Genomic DNA, 14,270 nt, shown 5'->3' on the forward strand with positions numbered 1-14,270 from the left:
ACCCAGATGCAATAATACACAAAATAAGCATTCACTGAAAAAAGTACCATGTCTAGTTGTTTCTCAGATGGATATTAATACCACATGCAAACAGGGTCTTTGTTGACACCTTCTTTTCTGTGTGTAGTTGCCACAAGAGGAAGCATTTTGTACTTTCTGATCACGGAGATGAGCATGGTGAACGTGATGTATCAGACCTCTCTGCGCCAGTTCCTGGGCTTGTTCGACTTGTCCTTGGCTAAGTAAACTCATTTGTCATTTCATACCCCATTTAACTTAGTTTCTCAAAATGGCATGAGATTAAACTATTTTTTATCACCCAGTCATACTTTCATGGTGTGAAATACCCTTTTTACTCTGAACTAGTCCCAAACAGATATATATATATATATATATATATATATATATATATATATATATATATATATATATATATATATATATATATATATATGATATATGAGCTAATTCAGACTTACTAAAATCAGAACAGCAAGGCCTTATACCTCAAGCCCATATTGTGCTTACATTGATCCCACCATGAAATGTTGTCTTGGCAATAGTAAAATGTATATTCACATGATACTGGTGTCATAAAATAGTCCTTATTGGTCATGCTGTCCATGTGAGATGTGAAAATGCAGTGAGTAGAAGTCCATTATCAGTAAATCCTTTGTAACCTTGTGTCATTCTCTTGTGGAGTAGGTCCTCAAAGAGTCCAATCACAAGCAAGCGGATCGCCAACATCATTGAGTACATGACCTTCGAGGTGCACAAGTATGCAGCTCGGGGGTTATACGAAGAACACAAGTTCCTGTTCACCCTGCTGCTCACTCTCAAGATCGACATGCAGAGCAACAGGGTCAAACACGAAGAGTTTCTGACCCTCATTAAAGGTCAGAAAGCTTCCCGGCTCCCACAAGTCTCTCTCACTCTTGTTTTTCTCTGTTTTTCGGGTCTGGGCAAAATATTTTCTTTGTTTTCTAGGATTTTCAGTAAGAGAATAATCAGTCTTCCAATATGATTGGACAACAGTTATGTACATATCTATATAACTTGCTGCATGAATCCATTATTAATTGGGTACAGAGAAAGGTGTTAAGGCAGTTGTTGGAGCAGGGGGTTCAGGCAGAGCTGAACAGCAGAAACACATCAGGACTAGACTTCTAGAACTATTAGTGTGCTATGAATGAAGCACAGAGGTACCCTGTGACACTCTGTGAGGTTGACTGCCAGTACATGTTATGATTTACAAGGCTGATGCAGTACATTGTGTGGTGCGTACTCACATGAATTGAGACATAAGTGTAGCCACATCTTTGGAAAAAAAAATTCCTGGTTTAATCACTGATTTATTTTTTACATAGACCAGAAATGAATTACTAGGACTATTCCTGACCATACAAATCCAGTAGCATATTATTGGACTTTTTTCAAAAGATTTCAAACCAAATGCACAATAAAGAGAATAAGGAGAGAGCAGACTGTGGATTTGCCGTTAGAAGCTTTTTTGAATACCTTTTTTCTAGGTAAGATGCTTTCCAAAATCATATTTAATGGCTCTTTTCAATTTATGATCTGTACATGTTGTTCACAAGGAGTCCTTGGTGATTCTGCAGATTGATGAATTACTATGTGATTATCATGCTGGTTCATGTGGTTTTGCTTCGTAAAAGCATCAGATCCGAAATTTAATCACTGAGAGATCAGGTAGCCTTGTGGTCAGTGAAGTGGCCCATTACCTAGAAGGTCGATTTGATTCTCTGTGCTAGCAGTGCACGTCAAGCCAGTTAATACCATTCTGTTCTTTAATGCACTCTTGTGAGAGCCTCAACCCTGTCCCTTTGCTGCACTGTAGTTTGTCACATTTTGTTTCCATAAGACGTGAGCTTTTCTTGAGATATTTTTGAGATATTTTATTCACAATAAGAGGTTCCCATTTAGTTTTCCAAGAACAGAGAAGAACTTCTTTATTTAAGCAAGATGATTGTAATAAAAAGGTGTTTTATTAATTAAAATGTAGGATGAATACAGGAGTATAAATTATATGAGTATAGGAAACTGGGAATAGTTATATGAGTTTTTGTTCTAATATCTGTAATTTTCCTTTCCAAATTTATCTGCCAGCCTCTAACTCATTAAAGAAATCAAATCATATATACAGTGCATTTTTTCTGTGCTTTAACATTCAGTAACCTGTAAATCAAATTATAATTGTTGTTAATGATAATATAACTTTTAGTAAATAATAATGGCATAATAAACATTGTTTATTGTTAGTTCATATTAATATATACATAATAAATTTCACATAATACTTCTGTAAATTCTGTACTATATCAAGTAAGCTAGTATACCATATAGGCAATAATAGCTTCAATAAACAAAAACACAAGCAAACAAATAAATAAATAAAACATCATAATAAAAAGGCAGGAAGCACTGCATCTGATATGTTTTCTTGATGTTGCCTAGGAGGTGCTTCACTTGACCTGAAGGCCTGTCCAACCAAAGCTTCAAAGTGGATCCTGGACATAACATGGCTTAACCTGGTGGAGCTAAGCAAACTGTGGCAGTTCTCTGACATTCTAGATCAGGTGTGTGGTCACACTTATACACTCATGGTTTCTTAAAGGATCAGATACATCAACATATGGAAGATGCACACACACACACACACACACAGAGAGAGTATCTGTCGCTTTGAGCTCCCTTTCCTCATTAAATCTATCTCACTGCTCCTGCTTTGCAGTAAACATGTCAATATTTGATTCATCTTGTCTGCACACACACACACACACACATAGAGGCACAAATACATTCACAGCCATTCATACTGACAGCTGATTGGCAGGCCATGACTGCCCAAGGGAACTTCATGCTCAATGCAGTGTGAAATGAGCTCACTTTGGCAAACTCTAAATCAATTACTTGTGGCTGAAAGAAATCAGATTAAAAACCTTTTGTTTAATTAACCGTTCCTGGTGCACTGCAACTACAGGAATACTGTTAATCCACACACAAGACTGCATTATGCAATACATGTCATAACATACAAGAAATTCATGCTTGCCTCATTATGTTCAGTCTTTGTCTTTAGAGTTTTTAGACAAAACATTCAGAATATTTTTATTTTGTGCATAGTTTATTGAACCATTTCAATGTATCAGAATCATTTACTTTTGTGGATATGTGTGCATGTGCATTAACAGATTGCGCGTCATGAGAAACAGTGGAAGAACTGGTTTGATCGTGAAGCACCAGAAGAAGAACCAATCCCAAACGCATATGATCAGGCTTTGGACTGTTTCAGGCGACTGCTTTTGATTCGATCCTGGTGTCCAGATAGAACCATTGCTCAGGTATGAATGTAATAAAGCCAGTGTTACAATATTTTTTTATTACCGTTTAATGGAGGTTTCTCCCTTTTCAACTCTGCTTTCACCTAATTGATTTTCAGCTCATTTAGGGCTTGAAGACAATTATCACTATTGATGTGATAGTGAATACATTATTGGTTGAGAGCAAAACTTTGACTGAGTTGACCTGCACAATATATTTTATTCAGTAGAGCTGCCTTTGAACTAGTTTTACCAATGATGAACAACATCACTGCTACCTAACTGACCCAAATTAAATTTGAACTAAATAGAGCTGATAAAATTTCACTATGAATTCACTTTAATTTAATTTAATTCAGTTCATCAGAATAATTACTTGTTTGTTTGTTTGTTTTTTACTATGTAATTGAAAGGCACGAAAGTACATCATGCACTCAATGGGGGAGAGATATGCTGAAGGAGTGATTCTGGACTTGGAGAAGACCTGGGAGGAGTCGGACCCTCGCACTCCTCTTATCTGCTTCCTGTCCATGGGTTCAGACCCAACAGACTCAATCATAGCCTTGGGAAAACGACAGAGAATTGAAACCCGTTACGTCTCAATGGGACAAGGGCAGGAGGTTCATGCACGCAAACTTCTGCAGCACTCTATGGCTAATGTATGTACATACTCAACCACTGTTGATGTTAAAACCTGCTCCTGTGCCAGCTTAATATATTCAGAAACAACAATATGTCATTCCTAGGCTGATTCCCTCCAAAAAATATTAATATTTATTTAATTATTCTTTTTTTCTATTAGGGAGGATGGGCTTTGCTTCAGAACTGTCATTTGGGTCTGCATTTTATGGATGAACTCATGGATACAATCACAGAGACAGACAGCGTTCATGACACCTTCAGACTATGGATGACCACTGAGGTTCACAGATATTTTCCTATCACTCTCCTGCAGATGTCAATCAAATTTACCAACGAGCCTCCTCAGGGATTGAAAGCTGGACTTAAGAGGACTTATGGAGGTGAGCCTGGCGTCTCTAGATATTTAGTCTTTCTTCAGCTGTCAGTTTTCCATGACTCTTTGTCAAGCTCAGGCTATCTTAGAACCTTTTTTTACTCTGCCTGTTTGAGATGAAAGATTCAGCCATCACTTGAGGCTATTGATGAATTAGAAACATTAATAGAGCTATAGTGATCTGGGCTGGATGATTATTTATAGAATATCCTCATTATTCAAAGATAATCAAGTTAATGATCTGTCAGTTTCATGAATAAAAAGGTGTGTGGGTGTTAATAATAATAAAACTTGAAAACTGGTATTGCCTAATATCTTCCAGGTATCAGTCAGGATCTTCTGGATGTGAGTAACATGGTCCAGTGGAGGCCTATGTTGTACGGAGTGGCATTCCTCCATTCCACTGTCCAAGAAAGGCGAAAATACGGACCTTTAGGTTGGAACATTCCTTATGAGTTTAACCAGGCTGACTTCAACGCAACAGTACAGTTCATCCAGAATCACCTGGATGATATGGACATCAAGAAGGTAAGAGTTGCATTATGGAGCAGCTGTGTTACTGGCATCACAATTGTGAAATAAAATGAAATCAACTAAATATGTCATAAACTCATTTCAGTAAGGTTTTTTATTTAGTATTTGCTGAGATTTAAAGATTTTACTTTTATAATTACAATTCAATCTGTCAATGTTTTCAAATAGACTTAGCACCTGGCATTTTATTTTAAATGAGTATTTTTACAGGGTGTGTCATGGAACACCGTACGATACATGATTGGCGAGATCCAGTATGGCGGTAGGGTGACTGATGACTATGATAAGCGCCTCTTGAACACCTTTGCAAAGGTGTGGTTCAATGAAAACATGTTCAGCCCTGATTTCAACTTCTACAAAGACTACAGTATTCCCAGATGCAATAGCGTGGACCAGTACCTTCAATATGTGCAGGTGAGATACAAGGTTCCAACGAAACTGCTCATTTTCTCCCATTGAAGTCAGTACTATTTGTTATACAGGTTTTGCTGCCAGAAAGAGGTGAGAAATTTAAGTGAGATAGACAGTGGTCATCTGTTGCCAAACTGTAGGCTGTTGGCTAGTCTGACCAGTAAACATTTGTAAGAACATCGGCCAATACTGAGTACCAATACTTACAATGCTCCAAGTAGAAACACATTCCCTGTACATCATCTTGAAATAAATTAGGCAACAGCTTTGCATAATGTAAAGTACCTTCCCTTAAAAGTGTATACACTGCAAAAATTCTTCTCTTTCTTAGATTTTTTGTCTTGTTTCCAGTCCAGGGACTTCATTTATTAAGTTGTATGCAGAGACTTGAGTGTGCGTACGCATTTTTATAAAAATTGACGTGGAAAAGTGCTTAGAGTCATGTCAGGGTCTGAGCAGACACACACACTTTTTTATTGTCGAGGCATTGCATGTTTTCAAAAAGGTAAGCTGATCTTGCAACTCGCTGCTATATTTTACATGTTAATGATATTAATTAGGAGTTGTTTACAAGACAGAAAGCTGAAACCATTTATTTGCGTGCAAGTACAAGATCATTTGCAATTCATATATTTCACACCTAAAAGACAGACTTGCTTGCATTTTTAGTTTGTACATTCATTCTATAATTCACAAGTACACATATCCGAGAAATGATCATAAAATCTAATTTAGGATGGTTTCTGTACAACATTTTATAAATGACCCCCCAGATATCCACAATTCCTTAAATTAAATATTATTTGCTAGGCAAGTATAAATTAGTGTCTTGTTTTCAGAAAAACAAGTCAAAATTAACTGAGCTTTTGCTTAAAAGGAAGTAAAAAAAATCTGCCAGTGGTGTAAGCAAAATAATATTTAAAGATTAAGGTTATTATAAAGATTTTTGCTGTTTTGCTTAATTATTTAGCTTACACCATTGGTAGATTACGTTGCTTGTTCCAAGCAAAAACTCACTTCATTTTGACTTTTCTTTTTTTCTGAAAATAATTTTTAACTTGTCTAGAAAATCATAAACTGTAAATCTAAGTATTTCTATCTAAATCTGAATCAAGCGTTTGTTTCAACTTTAGTGGAAGTTCTTCTTTTTTCCCTCACACAGAAGTCTCTGACAATTATGTTAAGAATGCGCTTAACTAGAGCAGACAGTAAATGGTAATAGGTCTTCCAACAGCCCTCTTTTAGCAAATGAGTTGGGGCGAACATAAATGAATTAATATTCATGACCCAAGTCGCATATGGCACAGTTTGTATATGCTAACAGAAAGTGAAGACCAAAAGAGAAGTCTGACAAAAATAGTTATCTTTGTAATGCCAGTATAAAAAAGGCCCTTCTTTTTATCAACTGTAATAATCAATATGTTTTTATATGTGTAAATAAAGCTGATTCATCCGCTAATATGTATATTAGTGCTGTCAAATGATTAGTTATGATACATAATTATACACAGTATATAATGAAGGTGAGCACGTGCATGTATATATTTAATAAAAATATGTTATGTTTTTATATTAAATATATGTACTGTCACGTTTTTAAGTGGTTTTCTCGGGAGAGAAAAGGAGCGCTCGGGACTCGAGATACAATAAGCTTAAATAGATTTAATCCAAACAAAATATATACAAAGGCAAAACAAAAACCACGAAAAGAGCTCGGGAACAAAACAGAGTAACATTGTAGCATAGTAACGTTGAACATTGATCACATTGCACATTGTAACGTTGATAATCCGACACACGTGCACACAAAACACAGGGCTTAAATACACAGGAAATTAACTAAATTAACGAGACACAGCTGGAAGACAATTAAACACAATGGGAAGGCGGGTCACAGACAGCACATGGCTCGAGACACGAAAAAACAACAACAAAAGTCCAGAGATGTGACATGTACATATAATATTGAATATAGGAAAATAAACATATAAATGCATTTACTTGTAAATACCTAATATTTACATAAATGACATAATAAACACACACACACACACACACACATATATATATATATATATATATATATATATATATATATTCATTGCAGATGAATCAGCTTTATTTACGCATATATAGAAACATACTGATTATTACAGTTGATAAAAAGCCTTTTTAATACTTGACTTCTCCTTTGGTCTTTACTTATATATATATATATATATATATATATATATATATATATATATATATATATATATATATATATATATATATACTACTTCATATTATTCAGGTGCCAGAGGAACCTAACCAGCCTCAGCCCAGTCAGCCCACTGGCCTTATTTCAGTTGTACATTAAAAGCAGTGAGTCATGTAAAGCAGTGGTGTCCTCGTGAGAGAAACAGCACAGCTGCCGGCAAATACGGCTGAGCTTTATTCTGTCTGAGCTGATTGTGATGGATGTTTTTAGCCCCAACTCACAGCAGGATGATTCTCTCAGACTCAATGACAAACACAGTTCTAGGAGCCAGTCTGTTCAGTCACAGCATACATGTTCAGTGTGTAACACACAATGCTGTTATCACCATTAGTAAATGATACCACATATAAAAACTCCTTGAGAAACAAAGATGTGTACACTGGCTTTCATTCAGCTATGCATCTCTCTTATCTACTGGAAGCTGTTGAATGGAAATTATGATGAATGAATGTATAATATGAGATGACTGATTTACAACAGTTTACAACTTAATTATTACAATATATACATTTTAAATCCAATTATGCACATTTAGCATAGTTATTAATTAATTGCATGTATTTTTTTGTATGATTTAATAGTATTAACATTGTTTAATTATGGCTACCTGCGGAACAAGAAAGATTCAGTTAGTTAATTTATGTGATTGAAATAAATTGGATTTACAGATGATAAATGAATATCCTGGTTATCCTGGTACTATACTGTTTGCATTCTCTCTCTTCTCTCTCTCTCTCCTGCAGGGTCTCCCCACATATGACACCCCTGAGGTGTTCGGCCTCCACCCAAATGCAGACATCACCTACCAAAGTAAACTCGCCAAAGATGTACTAGACACTATCCTGAGCATCCAACCAAAGGACAGCTCCAGCGGAGGCGGAGAGACCAGGGAGGCGATTGTGGGTCGGCTTGCAGATGACATGCTGGAGAAACTGCCTCCAGATTTTGTACCATCTGAGGTAAAGCTTCAGACTGGGCAACAGTGATGCAGCAAAATTTTGTATGGTTGATGGAGAGCTCATAGCCCAATGGGAGCAAATGGCCTTTTGCTGTCTGGAGCTCGAGTCCTAAAGGGACAATCTCAGGGTTGACGGATAGTGCTGAGGTCACAGACTGCCTGCGCTAATGCATTTTCTTTTTTGAGCCTCACAAATGTTCTAACGCCAAACTGCAGGTGCTTGTGAAACATATAGGCAGTAATTGGCTGCTATTCCCTTTTGATTATCTGCAAATTAACAAGGCAGCAGAAAAAAAAAAAAAAAGTGCCTTAGGGTGCACAAGGGCTTTTGCTTTTCTAATCTCTCACAACGGCAAGAATCAATCAGGAGCGTTCCTAAAATATTTAAAACTCAGTGATGGAAAAAATCACTATGCCCTGCTTTCTGAAAATATTATAACTATATTATAATGAACAAAAAATGTGTTGCTACATGGAAATAAAATCGTTTGTTCTTTGCAGTGACCTATAAAACCTCTCAAACCTAAATTCTGAAGTGTTTGTGTTCATTTTCTATTGATTATGGCAGAAAAAAATCATGCAATTGTCATCTCCATTATTCTGTGATCTCTATTATATTGTCTCCACCAGCAAATTAATGATGCATTCACTGAACCATGCATATAGCTTAAACAATGCTATGCAATGCAGTACAGTCTTAGCAAATGTTCTTAGGGCTAAGCACTTGTACAAAACGACATCCTTCGTTATTCATTCAAATTGCATCATTTATCCAGGTCAGAGAAAGATTGATGAGCATGGGTCCCCTTCAGCCCATGAACATTTTCCTGCGGCAGGAGATTGATCGCATGCAGAGAGTGATTGTTCTGGTCAGAAACACGCTGAGTGACCTGAAGCTGGCCATTGATGGAACCATCATTATGAGTGAGAATCTGCGAGACGCACTGGACTGCATGTATGACGCCCGGATACCTGCACGCTGGAAAAAGGTGACTGCTTCACAAAACATGAACGCTTCACCTGTTACTGCCTGCAAAGTTACAAATTTACACTGTTTTATAAAAAGTCTTATTATTAAAAAGTAATTAGACAGTAAAAAATAAATAAATAAATAAATAAACAAGTTAAAAAGATATCATAAGGCCCATAAAATGTGAGGAAGATTAAAATAATTATTGCACATAATAATCATTTTCACATGCACATAATATTTTTTTTAATTGGCATGTTGTTTTAATTTAATGTGCTGTCATGTGTGCGTATATACTGTTTAGCATATAGACTATTTAGCTTTGAACGTAACATTTATATATGTTTTAAATATTATGTCTGTTTGTCAAATCCATGAGGATAGCAAACAGGTTTATTTGACTCTTCACATTAGCTACAGCCAAGCAGCACAACAGCTCCAAGGCTGGGTACACGCCACAAGATGACACGTGGCCTCTCACATTTTGAAAATCTTGTAAGAAATAAAAAAAAAAAACATATTTTGGTGTCTATTTAGCCTAACTCTGCGTTTCATATGCTACTCAAGCTAAGCTAATCAAAAGCTAATTGAAAATAATGCCTTCTGAATAACAATCAGGCTGTAACTTACTCTGAATCTGCATGTGTTGATGTGTGAATTTTAAATATGTGCCTTATTATAGGCCGTGTTGTACTTTCATGTCTTAGTGTAGGTCGATATATATAAAAAAAAAAAATATATATATATATATATATATAGAGAGAGAGAGAGAGAGAGAGAGAGAAAGATGGATGGATGGATATATATTAATTATGATTATAATAATATAATTTAAAGCGCAGCCACTCTTCTTACTTTGAGATGATTATGCTATGACAGGAAACACTGGTATCTAACAGTTAATCTTAAAAAAATAAATCATACATAAATAAAAGCATTTGTCTTATTTTGTGTCCTAAACGCCTGAATATTGCTGTTTTATATTTAAGAGCAGTCCAGTCATTGATTAGGTTAAAGCACAATTCTCCAGCGTCAACGTGACATGACATATATATATATATATATATATATATATATATATATATATATATATATATATATGTATGTTAAAAATAGAAAAATGGGCCACATTTTAAGGACTAGCTTTAGGCAAATTATCACTAGACCACAATTCCATAAGACAATGACGATGGGAGTAGAAAGTTCTGCGGGGATCTGCTGGCATTGTGCAAATTAAAGAACACAGACCTGCCAGCTCATTTCCATAATGACCATTAAAATCTACCAAGAGCAGCAAATTAGCATGGGGCCAATGATAATCAGGTGAGGGAAAATCTGCTAATAACACAGGTGCAAAATTGGTTAAGTCATGCTTCTTTTTGGCGTTACATAATGGTGCAAATACTAGTAAACTGACAAACGTAGTAAATCACCTAACACGGTTAATTGAAATACTCTTCTGCTATGAATTTTGTGTCTAAAAGGGAAACCTCATACAAATGCATATATAATGGGGAGTTTTTAGGGGTTAATAATGACTTATTTTTCTACTTCTTTCTCACACAATGAGCTGTTTGATATGTATGAATTTTTATAGCGGTTTTTACTTGATTTTATGCTTGATAGCTAAAAGCAGAATGAAAACCTTGCCTTGCGTGTATCTTATCTTTGTATGTGTTAACTGTGGATCTGCTTATGTGCGTGTCTGTACGCAGGCCTCCTGGGCTTCCACCACGTTGGGGTTTTGGTTCACAGAGTTGCTGGAGCGGAACCGACAGTTCCACTCTTGGATTTCTGAGGGACGACCCAACTGCTTTTGGATGACAGGCTTCTTCAACCCACAGGGGTTCCTAACAGCTATGAGACAGGTGGATAACTATCACACAAACACTTCTGCAAAACTTACACTCGTACTTTTTCCCCTCCTTGATGTCTTGAGCTGATCAGATGTTTCCCTTACCAAAGTCATTTAATTATTATTTTATTTATAACCCTCGGCAACTGCTCCAAACGTGGTGCTTATTTATGCTCCGTTTGAGCTTCTGAATGAATATTGATGCTTTTTTATGTTTTACACCAAATAGTATATGTTATTATATATTACATTTTCTCTAAGCGTACTTTTTGAGTGGCAGATTAGTCTCTAAATGCATGATATCCCTCAAGGAATCGGTAATAGTGAGTTTAGAGGTATTTTGGGCTGTGAGGGATCTGCTCAGTGGGACACGTTCTAGCTAATGCCTTGGGGGTAAACAGCTTGCACGACACAGGATTCTTTTAATTAAAATTGGGCACCCGTCCTGTTTTCTGTTCTCAGCTGTGTTTCTGTGCCAACACCTGCAGCTTTGAGAATAAACTTAGGGAAAGAACCCAGATGCTTCATATCAGTCACAGCTAAAAATGCTTGTTTTTTTTTCCCAATATGGATCGGTTTATTGCTTTGAGGGGCAGGAAGGCAAATTTGAGCATTAAAAGCAACAAGAAGTTTTGTGTTAAATATATTCAATTACTTATTTGAATATTAATTTTATTCTAATCGGGTTCAAATATCTCTATTTCGAGTGGTTTAATAAGTAACACTGCATGTTAATCATTTAACTTGACAGGAGATCACTCGCTAACAAAGGGTGGGCGTTGGACCGTATGGTTTTGTGTAATGAAGTTACAAAATGGATGAAGGATGACATCACACAGCCTCCTGCAGAGGGGGTGTATGTTTATGGCCTCTACCTGGAAGGGGCCGGCTGGGACCGCAGGAACTGCAAGCTCATTGATTCAAAACCCAAAGTACTGTTCGAGATGATGCCCGTGGTCAGGATGTACGAGAGAGAATAACGGTAATATATATGTTGTAAAATTTTCGCTGATTACACTTTCTTCCATATTTTTAAAAGTGCAAAAAAATAAAGATGCAGGCAAATAATGTGCTGCAAACATCTGGTAAGGAAAACATTTAAATGGAAAATAAAGGAACAAAGTGTCATTTAAAGGAGACAGACAGATAGCTCATGTTCCAGCAGAAATAAATAACAACTACAACAAAAAACGTCTGTTCTGTGGCACCCTTTGTGAAACCAGGCGTATAGCTCAAAGACTACTACACTGATTAATCTTCAGTGAACGGTAGATGGATAAATAATGATCTTTGACTAACAGGATAACACCTAACCACCTGCTGTTGTTATTTGGATGAAATAGTAGTGTGCATTTAGAATGTTATTACAAATGAAGCTATTGTGACAGAGTACTTGAATTGATAGTAATTGATAGGGCCGCATCACATTATTTAACATTAGGATATCTACATGCAGAGTACAGAATTTATTTTATTTCCTTTTCAATATGCAAATGAGTTTAAATCAGGGTTTATGCATAGTGTGAGATGTCATCTTATAAAACACAAATTCTAAAGGAATGCTGGGTTAAATATGGACATAACCAGCAATTGGGTTGTTTTGCAAAATAATGCAATTGCTGATTCTGTAAAACAAAGATTTTCTGTTATGCACCAAATTGATTACTGCAGTCCAGCAAGTGTCATTTGCTTTAATAATGCACTTTAAATAAATTACATGGTAGTTTTAGGTTTTTTTTTTTTAGGGTTTTTTTCACTTTTAGGTTAACTTTTCAGTGTTGGTAAAGGGTGTATTACCTGGAGGGGTGCCAGTATTATTGTGAAATGTTTTTCATTTTTATTTTATTTTTTAAAATTCTGTTATTCATAATTATTTTAGTGTTTTAAAAAAAAAATAAAAGGCTGCATTTTAGTAAATGTAACATTTAACAGCCGAATACATTTCCCCCCACGTCTGCTAAGCATTCTAATATTCACGGAGGGCACTGTATGTTACTTTAAAGTAGATGGAATTGTTATTTCAGCCTAGATTAATGTGATTTGTACTCGTTTAAACTATGCATTGGATTATCTTTTGCATTTTTTGTTCTCTTTTTAGTCAAATCATGCAAACCCTAATTCCTGCATTACTGTATCTTTTCTAAGGTGTCAAAGACCCTCGCTTGTATTCATGTCCAATATATAAAAAGCCTGTTCGAACGGACCTGAACTACATTGCAGCTGTTGACCTGAGAACCAGTCACCCGCCAGAATACTGGATCCTGAGAGGAGTGGCCCTGCTCTGTGATGTCAAATAATCTTTTTTTTTTTAAATGATTGTGCACAAATGTAGGAATTGTGTGGCTGATCTATTTGTGCATTTGAACTGATGAATACCTTGAACACTTATATAAATAAACATGCACAGCTGTCTGTAGATCCTTAAAACAACAGCAAGCGCCTTGACATCTAAACCTGTAAATCCATTATAAATATCGCTGTCGTACATTGTCATATGGTTCTCTGAGTGCCTCTCAAGACCATCTGCTGGGTCTCGTCTTTAAATGCATGAACCTGTGGATTAAAGGCCAAATGTAAGCCTGCTGATTAACAGCCCAGCTGAAGGGTACTGTCCTACAGTAAACACTCTTAGGTGTACAAGTCAAGGTTTAGCTGTCTGAGCTGTGGAAGTGATTCACCTCAGCCCATTTTTAGCAGCTCAGACTGCATTAAAAAAAAAAAAAATCTTCTATCATGTAAAATTAATTTCAGAACGTGATTAGGATTCAGTTATTTTCCATCTCACCCAAACAGGCATGGACATATGTGGGCCACCCAAAAATTATTCTGACAAATATCATCCTAGCACTGAAAGAAAACAGAAAGCAAGAAAGAAGTTGCCATAAAAGCTTAATGGAATTGTTATTACGGGTGACACCAAGACAAA

The 14,270-nt window shown here is 36.1% G+C and overlaps 1 pseudogene; it reads left to right on the forward strand.

Annotated features, from left to right (window-relative positions):
* Positions 1–14,022, forward strand: part of LOC122360817 — a 92,216-nt pseudogene extending 78,194 nt beyond the window's left edge.
* The last annotated feature ends 248 nt before the right edge of the window (positions 14,023–14,270 follow it).

The sequence above is a fragment of the Puntigrus tetrazona genome, chromosome 16 (assembly GCF_018831695.1).
Source record: "Puntigrus tetrazona isolate hp1 chromosome 16, ASM1883169v1, whole genome shotgun sequence".
Taxonomy (NCBI): Eukaryota; Metazoa; Chordata; class Actinopteri; order Cypriniformes; family Cyprinidae; genus Puntigrus; species Puntigrus tetrazona.